Here is an 18,516-nt window from a genome sequence, read left to right on the forward strand (position 1 = left end):
GCTACACTCCAATCTGGGTAAGGGAAGAGACACCACTGGCCTGCTAGGGGAGAAGAGCTTATGGAGCTCCACCAGCAATCCAGAAATCATAAGAATCACAGAGTCATAGAAGCAGTCTGCTGACACCTCCTTGATGGAAGCTGCCCAACTCCTCCACTTGGCCTTCCTGGGTTACTTCCATGGCCCTTCCCCACATCTGCCTGTGTGTCTGTTGTTCCATGCACCTCATACTCTCATGAATTGCTACCTTGCCATTGGTACTTTTATCTGCTCTAAGGCTTTTGCAACAACCAGCTTCCTCTGCCACGGTAGAGCTTGATCCTGAAAAGATCTAGGAACCAATCCCATGGCACTTCTGCACAATATTTCAGGAGATAGTTAGGTCAGAATGGGAGGGGCCTGCATTATCATGGGTCTTCCTCATTGTATCTAGGCAGACATGGCAGGCCACACAGTTTCTGAGATTCAGAGAAGTGTGGAATTCTGGGACGGTGTTCTTCAACCTTGGGTCACAAGAAGTTGTTGGACTAAAACTAAAATCACCCATGACAATTGGCTAAGCTGGCTGGGGATAATGGCTGGTGTAGTCCAACAATATCTGGTGACGCAATGCTGAAGAACGCTATTGTTATCTTCAACCTATATATGAATATATAGCTGAAATAACCCCAGCTTTCTGACAAGCTGACTGCTTGAAATCTCTGTTTTCTCCCATTCTTGATTTACATTTGTAGGTGTACAGTGTAAAATAAAAATAAAAATTAGGTGTACACTGTCAAAAATAAAATGTAATGTGCAAAGAGGCTTTAAAATGGAACCCAGATTGCATAGAGCTTTTGTTTCTGTGTCACTTAAGGAACGCATCTGACTGCTATTTCCTATGAGTTTTCCTGATCCACGTCTGTTCCAGGTCAGGAAAAGTGCAACCGAAGTTCAAGTGTGTAGATGTCTCTGGGGGATTTTGAACATCAGCGTGCTGCCCATCAAAAAGTGCCCAAGGACTCAAGAAGACAAAGGGAGGTGGGAGGGATGAGAGAAATTAAGTTCAAGGAGCTTGGCAAGAACTGGGAAAATTCTGCTCTGTTAGTGCAACATCAGAAAGTGAACAAAGAAGCAAAGTAACATAAGACTGAGTTGAATGTAGGGAGAGAATACAGCATCAACTTTATTTGCATTTTAATGAGAAACTGTCAACATCACACATCCCAAGCCAATATGTGAACCGGAAAACCATTATCCTTTGAAATTCTCTGACTTTCGTAATGCAGTTCTCCAACCAAACAGGGTGTACAAAAATGTGTATACTCTATTAGTATACATGCATGATTCGTCCATTAGTGAAAAATTACCTGCAAAGATTATTTGGGGAAATTGCTTGCAAAAACATGTACAGTAGTCAAAACTGCATATCTAGTTCACTGCTTGGCATTTGACCAGTAGAAAGGACCATTTCTAATTGTTCACATAGTGCCCAACCATGGTTAATGGTACATCTGAATCAAGCCATTTTGTTTTCAACCCCACACTGGTTTTCCAAATATATTTTCTTGCCTCTTTTAAAATAAACTGAAAGCAATTTGGGAATATGAAGTTTCTTTATATGATTTCTTGAACCACAGACATTTTAAGTGGGTATTACTGAACATTCACAGTTACTCTGAACTGTCATATTACCTGGCAAGTATTTATATTACATGCAATGCCCATCTCATTAGAGCATCATAATCAAACACACTTTTTTGAGCCACAGGTTTTAAAAACGGCATTTAATATATGAAAGAGCAAGGCTTCTTGATCATCATACCTTTGAAGTGCCCTGAATTATGCATCAGTGGATTTCTTTTTTTAAAAAAAAAGCCCCTCTCTGTCCATCTGTAGAGATATTTTTAATGGATTAGCTATATTCCGTGGCAATCCTGTTTGCTTACACACTGTATGCAGTTTTACTCATGCAATCCCCCAAAACGGGTTTGTGTAATTGGTTTAAGGCAAATCCAGCGCTATGCTAGTGACAGATGCTTTGTTAAACACAAGAATTGAAGTCAGGTGACAAATCAGCAAGGAGCTTGAGACTTTGCAAAACAGTTTTGGCAAATTAGAATCAATATAGTTTATTGCAATCCATAACCAAGACAAGGCAGAGTGTGTAGTTTGGTGCTTGCTTGGAAACTCAGTTTAGCAAGTTGGCAATGCATAGTTGTCAGATTAAAGCAATTTACCCTGAAAAGGGAACGAGACCTGTAGAGCTCATTCAACACACAAGAGGATATTTTAAGACAGTCATTTGTGAAATAAAATAGGGGAAGGCTTCCTTGTATTTCTTAATAACTGGCTATCATTTAGACAAGTAGCAGATGAATTACTACACCTGTTTCTGAACCATATCACTTCAAACTGTAGACTGGCAGTCTGGGGTGTGAGGCACACATGACTGCATGCTTTTCGATTTAAAACAAACAAACATAACCCCAGTATCCTTGCATATAGATACAGTGGTACCTTGGTACACGAACGGATTGGCTCCCAAACAAATCGGCTCCTGAATGCCACAAACCCGTGAGTGTTCCTGTTTACAAACATTTTTTGGAAGCCAAATGTTCCATTGTGTTGTTTTTTTATTAAAAAAATAATATTTATTAACATTTTAAAGACTACAAAAGAAAAAAAAGAGTTAAACAAAACAAAACAATACAATACAATACAAAAACAAAAACACCACACAACACCAACACCATAATATTAAATTAACAAAACAAAATAAACACAATTTAAAACACATCCAATAATTTCATTATCTTGTCTTTCATTATCTTGTCTTTTGCCAAATGTCCATTGTGGCTTCCGCAGCTTCCAATTGAGTGCAGGAAGCTTCTTTAGCCATTTGGAACGGACTCCCGGAATGGATTTAGTTTGAGAACCAAGGTACCACTGTAATTAGAATGTGGGAAAAGTTCAAATCTAACCTTCTATCCAATATGCTAGTTTTCTGTGTTCAAATATTTCCCCTCCACACATCCATAAGCATTTAACCATGTGATCCCATGTCATGAACAGGCAGGACAATGGGGAGGAGGAAGAGGATACTGGTGAAGGGTGTAGCCAGGACTGGGACATACAGGGGCAAGCAAGGGATGGGGAAGGAAGTACTCACAGGGTTACGGAGGATGACGAGGGGATGGGGGTCAGTGCACAGGAACCAGAGCAGCAGAACCCATCACCAGAGCCAGAGGGGCCCCTGTCTCCACCAATATGATGGGCTCAGGGGCATAGGGAGTGGTGGGCATGGCACTGGAGAGTGAGGCAGGCAAGGGCCCACAGCCCAGCTCCCTAGCTGGCCAGGAGATGTGTGGTTCCTGAGCTGGAGTAGACTTGGAACAGATGAGAGTCACCTGCCTCATCAAGCCCAGATGCTGCAATCAGCAGACAAACTACAAAAGGGCAATAGAGCTGAGGTGCTGTGTCTGCTCAACTGCGTATATTGAAGGACCTCAGCATGGATGCTCCAGGATCTCTGTGGGACTGTGCTTCCATTGGACATGTGGATTGACCCTGGACTGGGGGCTTGACATACTGACTTGCCACCAGGTAGGCTAAGGGTTCAGGACACCCTGCCTGGAGTCTACAGCGGTACAATCTGGGGTGCAAGGTTTACCACTTCACGTGCTTTTTGTGTGAACTATCCCTGAAATACTCTTTTATAAAGGATTAGTTGAAAGTAGCCAGCTTTGTCCAGGAATTCTAAGAAACCCCACAAAATGAGAGAGATAAATGGATAATGTAATTTGTTAGTTTTAGGCAGGGCTTTTTTTCTGGGGGAATGCAGGGGTATGCATACCCCTAAACATTTTGTGAATCTTTGTACTTTCGTCCATTTACTATATTTATTTTTCCCCATTTGAACTATAAAATGGTGATTTTCTTGAGTCAAAATGAGAGTACCCCTAATAGAAAAAAGCACTGGTTTGAGGGCTCTGTACATCTGAATCCATCCAGGGCCTTGACCTGACCTTGAGGACACCTGACTTGGATCTAGCCCCTAATCAATTTAGTGGTAGGGCTAATGTTTAATTAGGTGTAAAACAGACCAAAACAAAACAAATCCCTGTACTGTTAGGAGGGTTGTAGGAGAATGATGCACTGCAACTCCTTTCCCTTCTCCTCCTGGCTACACTGCAGAGAGCAGAAGTGTTCGATCATCATTCCCCAATTATAAGCGTAACAGAATTTCTGCAAAATCAGGTTGTATAATATCTTGCTTTGGGCATAGACAGAGTGGGAGAAAATTATGGCTCACAGGTCAACATGTTTCACACAACATGTCCTGCTGTGAGGTCAGGAATTGCTGGCTCCCTCGGTCTTTGGGTTCAGGAATTGCTCAATTTAGCATTTTCCTTGCTTTTCTTGGACACTGACATTTTCCATCTATTAAGCCTTAACTCTCTTTTTAATGGAACTTTACGCCATTTGGTTTCTCTGGGTTTTCTCTCCCCAAATGTCAGATGTTGTAGTGATTCATGCTAATGCAGGCGTTATTATAAAGCTTGTCAGCTTTTCAATGGATCTGAAAGGGGCTTCAGCCAATTTGGGAAGATTGCAAGGGACCAAATGTTCACCTGGCATTTATTATTGTTAAATACAAAAGTTGTTTTAAAAGAAAAGGGGGAAACACTTTGCCAGCTGGCCACATGATATAATAAACCAATTGTTCTCCTTCAAACTGGATTGATCATGAGATGAAGATATAATAAAATCTCTCATTAAAATCAAGCAAAGGTAACAATAAGAAGAGTGCTTCTAGTTTTGATCATTTTCTTGAGATCTTTTAGAATGGCCTGTAGCACAAATAACAGAGATCACATTCATATACTACCCCTAGGAGTGCTGAATTTGGGCCTTTGGATTCTGAGAAATAAAATCCAGTGCAAAATTCAGAATTTATGGAATTAAATTTGAGACTTACAGTTCAGTTCCATTCTGCTTGGTTAATATGTCAGTCTGTGTCAAGACACCCACACCCACCACAACACAGCCGATCGTTTCTGAATGGCGGTTAATTCGCTCAATTTAAACTTTCTGTGATATGAGCTATTCATGTTTTTAAAGCCCAAGCTGCAATTCAGTGAGAATAAGTTTATTTTGAGGGCTTCCTTCCTGTCAGCTTGTCATCTGCAAATGTGACAGAATAGAACATTTTCTGCCTGCTAACACCAGGTTTGGGAAGTTTGCTGCCATTTCCAGCACTCTACATGATTTTAGTCCCTTTCTCTAGCTGTCAGTTTTTATTAGGCATTTCAGTTCTCATTCCTTTCCCATGATCATCTTCCTGCCCCATTCCCTCCTTTTCAGAAAATGGACACTAGCAAATGCATGTTGCTACCCCAAAATCCATTTTTTATGATGTTTAATGAATATCTGCACCAAGAGGCAGCCCTTTTGAGCAGCCAGAGGAGGTGAGTGGGTAAAACGATGCCTAACCCTCTCCTCTTACATTTTTACCACTGTTGAAGTGCATAAAATTACATAAGGCATCATCCAATGAAGAAGTTCCGTTAGCGTGAGGATTTCCATTTGGGAAACAAAACTTACCCCCACTCTCTGCTCCCCATACACCCCCGTTCCCTCCCCAAATATGCTGCAGAGGGTTGGAGGAAAACCAAGAAGAGACATATGGAATGTGTAGGGGAGGGAGGGAAGTTCCATTTCACAGTCCTTGTGCCAACTGAACTACTTCATAGGATGCCACCCATAAAAAAAAATGCATAAAATTGCACCAAAAGCACCAGAGATGCTCTTGTCCACCCCCACTTCTATGTCAGGGACTGGAAGGACACTGACATAGGGGAAAGGGGGGCTGGAGTCTGACTCAGGAGAGGGGGGCGGTGGTTTGTGGGCGCCTGTACCAGCCAGGAGGCAAGAGTCAGAGGCAGGGGGAACTTCAGAACTGGAGTGTGCAGCACAGGATGGGTCAGAAGAAGTGCAGGGAGAGGCAGGTCAGGCAAGTGAAGGCCCAGGTGCTACTCCAGCACCACTGGCTCCTGGAACCAGGGGAGATTGAAAAGAGAGGAGCAGAGAAACGGATGAACTATGCTGAGATGGCGAGACTAACAGGGAAAATTCGGAACCAGCAGGACCAGACTTTCCTAAAGGAATGGAAGAAGTTTTCGATATATTTGGAAAGCAATTGTAATCGATTGGCATCGCTTGTAGGGTTAAGAGAAGTTTTGTACGGAGTAATTTATAAATTATTGTGAACAGAGTTAAGAATAGATGTATTGGAAATTTGAGTTTATAGCAATAATTATAGTAACAAAATGCATAATTAGAAAGGCTTTAGAAAACCATCAGTCGTGGTTGAAGGAAGTCTTAGGCTGTGATAGCCAAAAATTTCTTAAATGATGCTTAAAAGGATGTTATGCTGGAAAATATGTGTAAAAACTAATAAAAAATATTTAAAAAGAAGAGAAGAGAAGAGAAGAGAAGAGAAGAGAAGAGAAGAGAAGAGAAGAGAAAAGAAAAGAAAAGAAAAGAAAAGAAAAGAAAAGAAAAGAAAAGAAAAGAAAAGAAAAGAAAAGAAAAGAGGGGCAGAGGAAGTTTCCACACAGGTGCAGTCTATGGCTGTGTGCAACCAGGCTCTTGGGGGTAAGTGCATAAACTGGTGGTGGGGTCCCCCTGTTGCTGCAAGTGTTCCATAGAGTGCGGATCTGGGAACAGCTGCCTATCTGGTAGAATGGGAAGCATAGATACCCAGAACTTTAGAAGCAACTGTAAGTATTATCTTTGACAATAAGTAGTTAACTCCTTTGGCTGGGAAGCACCCTTGAAACTGTACCATTGCAATTTCACCTGCTATTTAGAAACAAGGATAGATCTTATAACCTCCTGAAAATCTTGTCAATTATATCATTTGCTGGATTATTATTATTATTTTAAAAAAGGATGGCAAACCTTTATCTATTGTTGACATCATGACACAGTTAGGCTCTGAACAACTTCCATGGCTCCTAGGATGCCTGTTGAGATATTTACTAATTGGAGCACCCACGCACGCACGCACGCGCGCACACACACACACACACATAAAAGATGCCACTGGAGAGTTCATTTTGTTTGAGCAAATATTTCCAGGAACAACTATTCCAAAGGGCCTGTTTTCTTTATTATATAAAGTCTTACACAAAGGCAAATGCTGAATGCTGTCCTACTATTTATCTGTCAACCCACAACACAAAACATTAAAAGTGCTAATTTTTCCATTAACTTATTCTACTATCTGCTATTCTGGCCCTTTTATAACATGTTAATTCAATCATTGTTACTGTGGTCCTTATTTTCTCAAGCCCATTTGCCAAATCTAGAGCATTGCTCTTTTTCCCCAATACCTAGCAATGCAAATTCTTGCAATTGTCAGTAAATTTCCTTGTATTTCTAGTAACACGTGTTTCAGATATCATAAAAGTATCTTTTTAGCTCTCAGGGTAACATATAACCTGTCACTTCTGCAATAGTTTATTCTAACTATTATCCCCCCAAAATTGGATAGTCAGACACTTCCAGAAAATAGGCATATACTCAGCATTTCCCAGTGGGCCCTGTCAGTTTTTAGCCCATTTTCTTTTTGCCCCTCCACCCCAGCGAATGGTCAGATTAACTGCTCAGCAAAATATCTGCCCAGCCTTACCAAACACACATTCCTCTTTTATTGAAACTTACTGAGAGAAATTCTACAGCCATTAGTTTTACAATGCTAGCTCCTTCATAACTAACACTGAACAAGCACGGCAGTAGGAGATATGTGAAGCCTATAATAATCCTGGCAGACACCAGCAGAAAACTCAACTTCATAAATACTGTTTTTGTCGAGTGGTGGGAAATTCTTTATAGGGTGAGTTTCATGAGAGAAAGAAGGTATTTCTGCTATGTACAATTAAGCCAATACCCAAGCCTGTTCAACCATCAGGGCTGCCAAGCTAGGAACTCTGGGAACCGTAGTTCTGTGAACTACATTTGCTCTCTAACAAAACGACCAGTCTTGGAGTCCTTTTGGGGGAAGCCATGCCTGTCAAGTCTATTTCTAACAGTTGACAATGTTGATATATTTTGGGTGGTAACTTTGTAAAATAATAATGATTTGCTTACACACAAACACACACACACAAGTCACAAATTCAGACTATAGGAAGATTAATGAAACCAAATTATTTTCAGTTTTTTTAAAAATAAATTCATTGGATTTCCAGTTATCTTTAAAACCACATGAAGGATGGTAAATCTGTGATACTCCATATGTAAGCTAAAAAGGTAAAGGATTCCTGGACAGTTAAGTCCAGTCAAAGGCAACTATGGGGTGCGGCACTCATCTTATTTCAGGCTGAGGGACAGGGGCGGAGGAAGGGGGTGCGGTGGGGGCGGGTCATACTGGGTGTCACCACTGAGGGGGTGACAAAATGCCAGGAGGCACTCACTGTGGGGCCTGCAGTGCGCCCAAGCCACACATCTCTCCTGGGAGTGACATGGTGGCTTGGGTACCCGCAGGCTCCGCGCTGCCCCAAACGGTCCGCCCGCCGCCTCCCCCTCAGCTGTAGGGTAGCTGAGTGGGAAGAGCCAGGCAGACTCCTCAGAGGCTCTGCGGAGCGTCCTGCCCTGGCTTGCCCCTCCCCAGTGGGCAGCTGGCCCCGCCCTGGGCACAGGGCACACACGCCACCCCGGGCGCCTGATCCGCTTGCTCTGCCACTGCTGAAGGAACCAGCGTTCGTCCTCAGACAGCTTTCTGGGTCATGTGGCCAACATAACCAAACTGCTTCTGGCGCAACAGAACACCATGACAGAAACCAAAGTGCACGAAAACGCTATTTATCTTCCTTGCACTGGCATGCTTTCGAACTGCTAGGTTGACTTGAGCTGGGACAGAGCAACAGGAGCTCACCCCATTGCAGGGATTCAAACCACCGGCCTTCTGATCGGCAAGCCCAAGAGGCTCAGTGGTTTAGACCACAGCGCCACCTGTGTCCCTCCACTCCATATGTAACTCAGTTGGTTAGAGCATGGTGCTGATAGCACCAAGGTTGCAGGTTTAATCCCTGTATGGGCAGCTGCATAATCCTGCAGGGGGTGGGACTAGGTGATCCTTCGGGTCCCTTCCAACTCTGTGAGTCGATGAAATTCCAGTCCTCATAGCCAATGATCAGGGATGATGGGAGTTCTACTTTAGCAACATAGAATCATAGAATCATAGAGTTGGAAGAGACCACAAGGGCCATCGAGTCCAACCTGGAGAGGCAAAGCTGCCTTATATCAGCTGTTACTATCATTGACTTAAATTACTTAAATCCACTGATTTCTATGGGTCTACTTGAGTATGAATACAATGACCACTCTGAGTATGCTATATGGGTACCACAACACAGGACACACTGCTACCATATCACATACTCTGGTGCAATAACAGAGATTTACTAGCAGAACACTATCAGCCAAGGCAGCAAAAATGTCAAGTGGAATGGTTAAATCATAGCTAAAGTGGTTTCTGATTGGGCTATTGTATGGCCAGGTGGCGACAGCCCCAGCCCCCAGGGATCATAAAGAAGGAATAAAGACTCTGACAACATTATAGGGACTTAAAATTAGGCCACAACTTTATTAAACTTCTGAATGTAGGAAGACCTTGGCTTAGGTCTTGGGCGTGTACCCCTCCCAGTCCCCCAGTGGGGGGGGGAACTGGGGCTCACCAGGGTAAATGTGATAGGGGGTGCTCTTCAAGACATAAATGTAGCAGGCAGCCCATCCCATATCCCTGATGACCTTTCAGTGTATGGCCCGTGACACCCATATATATATAACCGCTTTAAGAGGGGGATCCTGGAATTGCCGCCACGGGGGGGGGGGGGGGGAGTCACCGCTTCGCATACACACACACACACACACCACATATAGGGAAGAAAAGACTAAAGGATTCCACCTAAGGCCATAACAGCCAAAGTTGTGACAAATTGTTACGGGGAAGACAAAACCTGCCAAAGCAGGAAAATTTCTTCCCAGTCCTTCAACAGCAACTAGTCAAAGACCGCAGCAGCGCCCGCTAAACAGGAAGAAAAAGTTAACCTGCAAACAAGATACACTAAACAAAGTGAGGGTAGGGAGGGTGAATCTTCAGAGCTGTCTGCCCGGCTAATACCAGCTCCGCCCCCTATTTATAATGTGTCTGGCCCCACCTCCCAGGAAACAAAACTTAAAGCTGAGGCTGGGCGTGAACCTCTGAATAATACACTGAGAAGCAGGCCAGCCCCCTTCTACTAGCAAGTTCCCTGGGAACTGTAGCACCACACGTGATCCCGCAAAAGGCACCCACAATATAGTGAGAGTGCTCATTACCAGGTTTGTGTAAACTGAGTTGTCATTTATTTTATTTTACTTTGTAAAATGATCCTAACCTAGAGCAAAGGGCTGTCATCGTGGCTTTTTCACTTCACCTGCAGAACCCACACTTAAAACTAATCTGAATTTGGTAGCAAAAAGCAGGGGGAAATTATACAGTAACTTGCTGCATATTTTTCCCCAAAAGCAATGATTTGAAAGTCCCAGACATAATTGATTAGTTTCCTTGCTTGTGAACAGGTTACACATCAGAGTGGGCTTGAATTGTTCCAAAATCTAATTATCTGCTCCTTCATTTACCTTTTGGTTTGGGGTGTTTGCCAACCTGAATGTGGTTTATATTTAGCATCTTTAATATTCTCAATTGATGAGAAACCACAGGGGGCGATGATGCAACAGAGCACCCACAGCAATTCAGAAACTACTTTCTCTATATTTATACTTTTTTTGCTGCTCATGTTCAGGAACTGATGCCAGGGACTACACAAGAAACAGCTCCCCGCCCCCCCTGACAGGATAAATGAACACAAGATTCCCAACACTGCTACCTTTCTACAAGTCTGAAACCAAGGAAATGCTGGCTGTAAATGTATGTGAACTCAAATTAGTGATGGAATCTAATGTTTCATTTATATTCAATTACTCCTGCACATATTGGCTCTAATGGACATTTATGTATACTCCGATGAGCGCATGGATTATGGGCTATGGATGGGCCCTCTGTAAGCTTAAAAGATTCCACAAACACCTCTTGCCAAAATAATAATAATAATAATAATAATAATAATAATAATAATAATGGTAATAATAATTAATTCCCCACCACTAAGAGAGGCAGAGGAAAAAAATTTCAAACCCCCATCATTCTGCCCAGACACTGAGGTCCAGTGCCGAGGGCCTTCTGGCGGTTCCTTCACTGTGAGGAGCAAAGCTACAGGGAACCAGGCAGAGGGTCTTCTCTGTGGTGGCACCTGCCCTGTGGAACGCCCTCCCACCAGATGTCAAAGAGAACAACAACTACCAGACTTTTAGAAGACATCTGAAGGCAGCCCTGTTTAGGGAAGCTTGTAATGTTTAACAGACCACTGTATTTTAAAACTTTGTTGGAAGTGGCTGGGGAAACTCGGCCAGATGGGCGGAGTAGTAGTAATAGTAGTAGTAATAAGAAGAAGAAGAAGAAGAAGAAGAAGAAGAAGAAGAAGAAGAAGAAGAAGATAGGAACCTGTGTGTTCCATGAGGAAGAAAGCAACTCTGCTGAATTCTCCTTGGAACTCTTGCACCTTTCAGTGGCTTTCAATATTATTGAACATGACATCACTGCAGGTCACTTTTTTGGACCAGGTCAATCAGCAGCTGAACTAGGTTCCACACAGTCACAAAAACAAAAAATCCAAAAAAGCCTCAAAAACACAAAAGAAATAGCAAAAAGAAAAGCGCCAAAATTAATCCATTCCAGAAGTCTGTTTGACTTCCAAAATGTTCAAAAACCAAGGTGCAGCTTCTGATTGGTGCAGGCACCCCGGAAACAATAGCTGACAGGAGCATCGGATGTTCAGCTTCCGAAAAACGTTTGAAAACTGTAACACTTACTTCCGGGTTTTCGGCGTTTGGGAACCAAGGCGTTTGAGAACCAAGGTACCACTGTATTTTGATTAAGTTGTGACAGCTACTGATATGTGAAGACTTCAGCCAGCTCAGGGGAAAGCTGGTTTAACTGTCACTGAGGGGAGTTGGAGATAGAATTCCAAGCTACAGAAGGAGAGGAGGAACACACATCCTGATTGGTGGCTGCAGGTTTAGACTTCTTAGTCAGACTGTGTGATTGGTTTAAGTTAGGCTAGGGGTGGGGCAAAAGAAGTGAATATATATGCTGGGTGCTGGTCAGTTGTGGTCAGTATGTAGTGGCTGGTGCTTGTGGTGGGCAGCCAGAAGGAGAGGGAATGAGAGGACTGAGGAAGAAGAAAGAAGACAAGAGAGAGGAAGGCAGAGCGGCTCACTTGCCAAAGACTTGCTTTGGTAGCCAAACCACTTGGCTCTGACTGAAGAGAAGAGGGGGAAACCTGCTAAAAGGCTTGAGGGAGAAGAATTGAGAGGCAGTTTGGAATGTTGGGCTCTTTGGTGCCTGGTAAGAGACACAAAGAACATTCCGGAACAGGGCAGCCAAAGCAGAGCTGCGCTTTGATAGGTCAGTAGGGATTGAAACAGGGGCTTCCAACAAAAAAAGTCATCAGTTATAGTGTTGGTGAGGTTTACCTGGGGCTGAGTAAATACAAAAGTGTTTTAACAGGGTAACTAACCCAGGGGTCAGCAAACCTTTTCAGCAGGGGGCCGGTCCACTGTCCCTCAGACCTTGTGAAGGGCCAGACTATATTTTGGAGGGGGTGAAATGAACAAATTAATATGGCCCACAAATAACCCAGAGATGCATTTTAAATGAAAGCACACATTCTACTCATGTAAAAACATGAGGCAGGCCCCACAAATAACCCAGAGATGCATTTTAAATAAAAGAACACATTCTACTCATGTAAAAACATGCTGATTCATGGACTGTCGGCGGGCCGGATTTAGAAGGTGATTGGGCTGGATCCAGCCCCTGGGCCTTAGTTTTCCTACCCATGAACTAACCCACCTACTCTCATCAGCCAGAAACATCATAGCCAGACACTGGAGAGACCTGTCAGGTTTAAGCATGGACCAATGGTACCAAACAGTATGGAAAACAGTCTTATTAGAAAAACTAACCAATAAACTGAAACTGACACAGGGACAAATGGAAGAAGATCCTTCACCCCGGTATGGCTCCCTTTTATCACACACACAGCCCAACAAGACGACGACAAGAATCCACCAACGAATCAATATGGCTAACCTGATTCAAAAACACACACACACCCCACTCACACATGAAAACAAAGTTCACCACAACCAATCACAAACAACCACACCCTGGGCCAACCCCAACCTCTCTCACCACCAAAGGAAGACAAGCGGATAGTAAAGAGAACCATCACAAGTGATGCTGACACAAAACCCCACAGTACATTAAGTAGAATAGAAACATTGCCACCCGATCCCACCCCCACTCACCATGGCCCCCTCCACCTCTTCCCCCCTTTTCTTCCGAATGTAACACTAATATCTCAACAAATGAAACTATTCTGTAAAATGTAACTTGAAAAAAGAGACATTACACATACTTTTGTAAACCAAGAAATCTTTATTATTATTGTTGTTAACAACAACAACAAGGTAACTAACAGCTTCCTTGAAGCTGTCTTGGTTTAGTCATAGAAGCGGAAAATGAGTGGCTGGTATTTGAAGAAACAACAGCAGGTTAACAGAGTGTGTGCCCGTTTAAAGAGACAGGAGCATATCGTAAGCTTGTGAACTGCTACATAACCTTGTCATCAATAGACATGAATGTATTTTTTAAAATATAGTAACTATATCTGACAGGCTTTGTACCATGCCTACACGTCACAATTACTAGGGTACAGGGTAAGTTAAGGGTGCAAAGTATATAAGTGATCATATATGGTGGCAGTGGTATAGGTTTGGTGGGTTTTATTGACAAAGTAAAGAAATACCCCCCCTTGCCTTGCCACAGACTCGAAGCTAGTTTCCACACCCAATCTGAAGTGCTGCGTTTTTTAACCCTTAAAACTCTAAACATTAAAGCTGTGGTCCTCCAGATGTTGCTGGATTGTGACTCCCATTATCCCTGATCACTGTCCATACTTCCTGGAGATGCCTTAAACTGCCTGGATTCAGGGTACCATAAGGATCATTTAATTCCATATGCACCCATCTATGTGTTGAGATTTCCCTCAGAGGCCCTACTGGATGTGCTGCCCCACCCACATATATGGTGGGTGGCAATATGGGAGAAGGTCTTTTCTGTGGTGGCTCCAAAGCTGTGAAACTCATCCCCTAATTTGCCTTGTTCTACGGTAATGAATTTTAGGCACCAGGCCAAGGTGACCCATTTTTCAGAGTGCTCTTGGGCTCCTTATTACCTCCTTTTCTCAATTCTATTGCTCTGATCAATTTTGCTAGTCATGAGAAACTACGGGTTTGTTTGTTTGGTTTTATATAAAAAAGAATGTATGTGTTTATCATATTTTATATCATTTTCATATGCTTTGTTAGAGATTTACTTTTAAAGGCAATGTGCAAATATTAGTCAAATATTATAATAAATAACATAATTTGTTAAGGTTGTGCATAAGGAAACTAATTACCGTAGCTTCGTACTCATTCATTGCAACTTTGCAAGAATCTTTTCAATATAGTTGAACTATGTTTAGATGCTTCATTCTGCAACTTCATTTGCGAAAAGCTAGTTGCCTAGGAGATTTGACCTTCATTCTGCTCATCCCAGCAAACATTAGCTGTTGATAAATCTGTCACCCACAAATTTGTCTAATCCAGGAGTGGCAAACCTTTTGCCCTCCAGATGCTGCTATACTACAACTCCCACCATCCTTGACTTGGGCCATGCTGTCTGAGCCTGGGGCTGACCATACTAGGAGCAAGCTAGTGACCATTGCAACACATTGTAGATAAGTTAATGATGTGTATCATTTGCGTGTGTAGGTCCCCAGGCCACCCCTCAAATAACTTCACACATAACACGTAATTTTAGTTTTGGTTTTGGGGCACTATTTTGGCCACAACTTTATTAAAATACAAAATCAGTGAGTGGTTGTTTAGACATTGGTTATGACTATCTGTCCCCCCGCCTGGGACAGAACTGACATCCTGAGGTCCGATCGGTAGCCAGTAGAAGAGAAAGTCAAACTGGGGGTCATTTGAGCTAAGCGTTGGACCCACGCCGCTCACCCCAGCAGCTCCCCGAAAGCTTGCCTGCCCGGTCCTATAACAAGGATTCCCATAACAGGGATTGGGCGACCCTGGTCCCATAATAGGGATTGGACGAAATCATGGCAAGCCCCAGGATTCCTTTAACGGAATCCCCTTCAGCGCAATAGGAGGGGCAGGCACCGCCTGAACCCCTCCACCACCAGCATATTATAACCAATGCCTAACCGCAACCTTACAAGTTGTGACGAATTGCTGAGTAGTAGGCAAAAACCAAATGGCACAGCCAATCACCAAATGGCAAAATTCCTACTAGGCCCCTGCTCCAAGGCAGACGACCCCATGACAGGCAAAACAAGGTCAACCGGAAAGAGGGCGGGCGGGCGGGTGATCCGATGCACTCTGCAAAGAGAAAGAGAAACCAGAGTGCACCAATATTTAAAGACTATGGTCCCTCCCACCCAATTTGCAACATACAATTTGCCCCAGCAACCCGGTTACCCAATCATGATGCCAGGCAACAATTATTAACCTGCCTGGCAACAAGAGGCCTGGCCTGGTGGCCCACACCGCAACACGTGCTCTCATTTATTGGAGAACACGCTTTATCACAGCAGTTTATGTGCTTCTTTTCCATCTTTGCTGTGTGTCCTGTCAGTTGACAGAGAAGCCTCTACTACAAAATATGAACTCATGCAGTTGTTAATGCATACATTAACATATTTTCTCCACCCTAACTTTTAACTCCTCTTTCAAAAGCTGTTCTTTGCGAGCTGAGCGTTAGCATCCATTTCCTTGCAGCTATTGCTTCCTTTGTAACTTCCACTGAGTCTTCAAACTGGGAAAGCTGTGACAGAGATATTATGCTAGCCTGCAATTCCTGTTTTACATTTTCCTGACAAGTGATAATTCAATTTCTGAGCCAACACAAAGTGTTCACATTATCAAGGGCTGTATCTCTATCTTAATGATTTGACCATTCATGTGAATAATGTTCCAGTAAGTGAGATAGCGTTGCTTGGAACTCATAATGGCACTGCTGATGTTCTTCCTTCCTGTCTTCCGTTTAAGGGTTGAATCATTTCATTCCTTTCACACCGCCTTTCACATTACTGTATATTACAGTACAATAGTTCAGTTTGATTTGTGTGCAAAATATGTGTTATCCTTTTTTTTTCCTCCAGGGAAAATCAGCATGAGTCTGGCATATGGAATGTTGCCATTGGACCTGGAGGACACCCATGCTTCAAAAACAGCACACATGAAGCTCAGGCCTTTGCTAGTCTCTCCGGTGAAAAGAGGTATGGCACAAATCTTCTCCATCACACAGATAATGCCACATGTGACATAGATGTTCCACATGGATGTCTGACCGTACAGATAACCAATTTATTTGACTCTTTCCCTTTAAGAAAAGCTGAGTAGGCCACACAAATTGGCTACCTGTATGGAGGATTCAATTCCCATTTGACATGCTTTGCATTGTAAAGGGGAGTAATTTGAAGCCTAGGGATGACAAGATTTCCCACTTTCGGTTCTTTCAGTTTATCATTTTTTCATTCTTAAATTCAAATCTCTGCATTTCTATAGCAATTTTCATTAAAAAAAATCCTTGTGAAAATTCACTAGTATTTTAGTGTAACTTTCTCCCAATAATGCATTTTTTCCTAATATACACATCTCTGAAAGCATATTTGTGCGTGTGTGTGTGTTAGATATTTTTACCAATACATTCATTTTTAATACAAATTTCCCCCAGGATATGCATTTTTGTGAACACTGGTTGGTTGGAGAACCTCATGACAAAACTGGGTAAGTGCAAATATTGAAGGTTGGCTGTGTTTTATTTTTATATTGCTTTGGAAAGTGCAGTCTTTCCACCCTAGTCCAAGCTCTAGTGACAGATTCGCAGGGTGATCTCTATAAAGTCACTATCAGTAATATTGGTGTAATTGAGTTCATCCAAAGGATCATCTCAGAATGCTGTTTTATACACATCAGATTATTTGTGGACATAGCTCAGTATTTTTTACTCTAGCAGTGGCTACCCAGGTTCTTAGAGGGCAGAGATCCTTCACATCAGAGGCTGCGTGAATTGAACCTGGGAACTTCTGCATACAATGCATGTGTTCTACTACTCCAAAAAGTTCTTTATGTCGCATCGTGGTAACTGTTAGAATTCCTGCTCCATGGTTGCAGTCATAGGATTTTTGTCTATCACATGTTTTGACTCCACAGAGTGGGAAGTGACGAAGACAGGATGTTTGTGTTACTGTGTTCTGTGAAGTGGGACTACAGTGGTGCCTCGCAAGACGAAATTAATCCGTTCCGTGAGGCTCTTCGTATAGCGGTTTTTTCATCTTGCGAAGCAAGCCCATTGGCAGCTTAGCGGATTAGCGCTATTAGCGGTTTAGCGGCTTTTAGCGATCAGCTGTTAAGCGGCTTATCAGCGGATCAGCTGATAAGCGGCTTAGCGGCTTAGGAAAAGGGGGGGAAAGGGGGGGGAACCCGCAGGAACCCGCAAGACATTTTCGTCTTGCGAAGCAAGCCCATAGGGAAATTCGTTTTGCGAAGCGCCTCCAAAACGGAAAACCCTTTCATCTAGCGGGTTTTCCGTCTTGCGAGGCGTTCGTCTTGCGGGGCACCACTGTATTGTTCTTTTTCTCTTGGCTGTCTGATGCTAGAGAGAGAGGGAGCCATGCTGCAGTGTTCCATGTGTGTTTATTTGTAAATAAAGTAGATTAGCCAAAATGCTGAGTTGCTGGGGTTCTGTCATGCATGCTGCGAAGACTCTGCGGATCCCTAAGTGTGCCGGTGTCGGTTGGCATTGGTCACTGTGATGTTCAGGCTGAAGAAAGCTTATGAAGCTCCCGAACGATCAACCAGGAGGGAGGGAACATGCCAGTTGGGCATGTGTCTCTGCCAGGGCCCTACTTGATTGTAGGCTGAACTCCTGACAGTAACAACATTGAGAAAAGTAATGACTATGAAGGGGAGAGTTGGTTCCATGTGCTGTTACAAATGGTTTGTTCATCCAGCACAATCATTTTGCATAACTTGATGTCATTAGATATGTTTCTGAGCTTTTCTTTCCCCCTTTTTTATGTGATCTCCCATTTGTTCTCTTACATTAGTCACTGTACAAAATCCTCAGCTTTATGCTAAACTCACAAACATTTACCCCCATATCGGCCTCAATGGAAGAAAGACCTTTATAAAAACTCAGCATTTTTCCCCTTCCCCTAACTTTCTGTGCAAGTGGCAATGTAAAAAGATAATTTGTTTGGATTAGTAGTTGGATCAATTCTTAGGGGAAGCCTT

At 43.0% G+C, this 18,516-nt stretch overlaps 1 long non-coding RNA gene across 1 annotated transcript in view; it reads right to left on the bottom strand.

Moving 5' to 3' along the window:
* Positions 1-12,551, bottom strand: part of LOC307215968 — a 70,955-nt gene extending 58,404 nt beyond the window's left edge. Inside the window, exon 1 of the long non-coding RNA XR_013838818.1 lies at positions 11,962-12,551. This is a non-coding gene — a long non-coding RNA (uncharacterized lncRNA). The remainder of the gene's footprint in view (positions 1-11,961) is intronic.
* Between the last annotated feature and the right edge of the window lie 5,965 nt (positions 12,552-18,516).

The sequence above is a fragment of the Podarcis cretensis genome (assembly GCF_951804945.1).
Source record: "Podarcis cretensis genome assembly, chromosome: 5".
Taxonomy (NCBI): domain Eukaryota; kingdom Metazoa; phylum Chordata; class Lepidosauria; order Squamata; family Lacertidae; genus Podarcis; species Podarcis cretensis.